Source organism: Hibiscus syriacus, unplaced genomic scaffold (genome assembly GCF_006381635.1).
Source record: "Hibiscus syriacus cultivar Baekdansim isolate YM2019G1 unplaced genomic scaffold, ASM638163v2 tig00110332_pilon, whole genome shotgun sequence".
Taxonomy (NCBI): Eukaryota; Viridiplantae; Streptophyta; class Magnoliopsida; order Malvales; family Malvaceae; genus Hibiscus; species Hibiscus syriacus.
This window is the reverse complement of record NW_024062688.1, coordinates 9,112,104-9,115,748: the sequence shown is the minus strand read 5'-3', so window position 1 is coordinate 9,115,748 and position 3,645 is coordinate 9,112,104. Positions and strand designations below refer to the sequence as shown.

At 35.2% G+C, this 3,645-nt stretch overlaps 1 pseudogene; it reads left to right on the top strand.

Annotated features, from left to right (window-relative positions):
* The first annotated feature begins 1,636 nt into the window (after positions 1–1,636).
* Positions 1,637–3,360, top strand: LOC120119749 (annotated as a pseudogene).
* Positions 3,361–3,645: the final 285 nt, after the last annotated feature.

Sequence of the window (3,645 nt, the reverse complement as noted above, 5' to 3'; positions counted from 1 at the left end):
GGGTGGGCTTGTGAAGGTTGAAAATCTATCGACCATGGCTCGATGGTTAAATAGTGGCAAAAAATTTACCAAGGTCCCTTGGTAAGGACTTTGAGATAGATTTTCAACCTTCACAAGCCCACCCTAGTTTTCTTATGGCGTGGATTCGTCTTCCGGGACTTCCGGTTACCCTCTATAAAAGAAGTCTTCTTGTCACTAAATTTAACCAAGAAGAATTCATTTTCTATATCCATAAGTTTAATGGGGTGAGATGGCTTTCAAATATTATAGATGCGGTTATGAAGGGTGTTGTAGCCAATCCGACGACCAAGGACTTTAACCACAAGCACTAAGTCCATACTTTTGATAGCCTATGATTGAGCACGTTTGGAGAAGTCGATGGTGGTGATGCCATTTAGAGATCCAATGGCAATGTCATCCTCTAGGAGTTCAATGTCATCTTCAACAAGATCTTCAATGTTGCCTTTGTTTTGGTCAATAGAATTTTCGTCAAGCATGTCTCTGTAGGAGATAAATGACCTAGGATCAGGAGATCGAGAGTCGCAGTCCATCTGAGTGTTTGGGGGAGGGGCAGGAGGGAAAGGTGTGGTGGAGTCCGAAGGATCTTCATCACGACTAAGTTGTTTTTTGAGGAATTTAAAGTCGAGAGCGTTTAGGGTGTTGTTTTTCATCGTTTTTTTATCTCTTACATGTCTTTAATCTCAAAACTGTTGAGCATAAGCATACATATCTTATTTGGAAATAAGGGTACCATTTGATTTACTCTCAATAAATTTTGTACTATATACATTCATAAACTAAACGATATTAAATCCTTATCGACAATGTACCTTTACTTATTTATTCTTGATTTTAAATATTCATTTACGATCAATGTATTTATGCGAACTTTTATTATTGTATAAAAATAGACAATAAAGTTTACATCTTTATTCTGTGGGTTAGTGTTGCGTACATGTTTAGTGGACCGGGTGATACAATATGTATGTAATATTTAATAAAATATTATTTTTAATTTTTTTAAAAAAATTAACCTTAATATTTCATTTTAGGAAAAAATGATTCATGATTGGATGAAAACTATTAATTTACTAATAATCAAAATTTTATTGTTGACGTTTCTAGTCTTGTATATTAAAAGTGATAATGTGGTTTGTGTCACACGTATATATGTGAAGTGACACATGGCATTTATAACGTCTGCAAAAAGTGTTGATCATTAGTCAACTAACGATTTCTATACAATACTAAAAAATAAAATGTTGAGGCCAAAGTTTTTTTTTAGAAAAAGGAATAGGAGTTAAATTCATTATGTTATCAAAATTAAGGATATTTTTTGATATTATACCTAAAAAAAGAAAAAAAATGACCATTCAGATAATTTATCCATTAAAATATTCTAAAGTTTGATGATAAATTTAAAATTTAGGCATAGAATAGAAACGTTTGGGACAATTAAGTCCAAAAACATATTATCTTGTTGAAGCCCATGTATATGTGGTAGAGCCGGCTGTTCATTAGCATGCAGGTATCAACCAAAACAAAATCTCCAAGCCCAGTCAGTTGGATTTAAACACCAAAAACCCAAACCCATTTTTATTGCAAGAAAATCTACTAGATTGGTCGCAGGCAAAGGAGGTAGAAAAATATCAAACATGGAAGCTCAAGTCTGAGGACTAAAAGAAGAACAGACTCTTACCGAAAAAAGAAGAGAAAGTAGCAAGTTACAGAGATTAAGCATGAGTGGTCTGGCTTCGGCTCCAGCACCCACTTCTACTTTCCCCTCGACTCAACAATCTAAGATTCGAAGCAGGCTTTGTATTAGTCCTTGTAACTTCGCTGTGATTCCTAGTACCAAGCTATGTTCCTCAGATCTCAGTCTTACAAGTTTTAGCTTCGGTGGCGCCGACGTGACTCGGAGACGCAGTGTTATCTCCAGAAGTAGCACCGGACCCGGCGCTCCTGGTTCAGGTGCAGTTCCTTTGCGTGATTTTTCTTTGGTGTTCAAATTAATCGAGAACATATATTAACATAATGATTAATATCTTTGATTCCTTGAGTTGAAATTGGATTTGGGTGTTTTTTTTGTGTGTGAAAATACACAATAGAGGGTGTATTTACACATGAACGAATCCCCCCTAATTTTGCTATTTACAATGTGAAAACATTGATGAACTCATCAAGATAACATCATTAAGCTCGATATAATCGAAGTAATAAAGCACAAATTTTATATTGTTGGAAAAATACGTAAAAAATAAATAAATCAAACCCCATAATCCATTGTAGCTGTGTTCCTTTTGTTTTTCTTCCTTTCTTTTATGTGCAATTGAGTGAGATACTTGGTTTTGCAGGTGATAATGAAAGCAGGAGTGTGCTGGATGCTTTTTTCTTGGGAAAGGCTCTAGCTGAAGCTTTGAATGAGCGAATTGAGTTCACAATTGGGGAATTTTTAGTGTAGTTGGTAGGTTGCAGGCCGAACAACTTAAGCAAGTTCAGGATTTCCAGGTAATGAGACTTTGTTCTTTAATCTAATGCTTGATAAATTCATGGTTTATGTCAAGGATTTTGTGTCTTTGCATAATCACTTTTATGGGTTTATTGCAAAACATTTGGAATAAGCTTATTTGCTAATATACATACACAAATTCCACCAGCGGTTTTTTTTTTTTTGAATTTGAGATTTGGATTAATATTCTTGTGTTCTGCTTGGGCCATTGTATCTGTATCTGCTTCATAGTATTACGGTGCTCATATCATTTACAAATGGAACCTTAAATATTGTATCATTGGCACTTTTGATAACCTTGTACCTCTTCTCTACCTGGACCTCATGGATAATATCTCAATCCAACTTCTTTGCAACATAGGGATCTATTGGCATTTCCCAAGTAAATGCAATAACAAATTGGGTATCAATAGTTTCTACTTTTCTGGAATTTGGATTTGTACATCTGCAAATTTGTTGCATGTTACTATCCTACATATATTTTGATAATTCATTAAATATGGCATCCCCTTAATTCATGCACACAGGAAGATGTGTTTGAAAGGGCAAAAAGAGCCGAAGAGAAAGCGGCGCGCGAGGCATTGGAAGCACAAGGGCTGATTCCTACACCAGTAGCCCAAGGCGCTGCACACAATGGTTCTGCATCAAAAGTTTCACCCTCAACCACAAATGATGGAGCTTCTGCCACCCCTGCTGCTGATACAGGCCCTGGTCCAGAATCCAACTAGAAATGAATGATGCCGATTGCCAAGTATTATCTCCTACTTATCAGATACAATACAACAGATTTACGTAGTACCAAATAAATATGCAGGGTGTTTAATATCTATGATCCTTTTCTGTTGAACAATTTTTGCTCCCAAGTAAAATTATATGTTAGATTTGTGAAATAACTTAAAATGCTCTCGGAGAAACTGATGAATCTAATTGCTCAGTTTTTGTTATGCGTTCATGCTGCAGGTTCATATCACACATATATTCATCAAATAAACCCATTGTCATTAAAGATATTATCACTTAAACAAAATTTCTCACATCGTCCATGCATTAATTGCATTCGGTGTCTACATTCTGACCAAATATAAAAGCAAATAATTACAAACATAACATTTTATAGGCAGGTTTAATTCTCATCA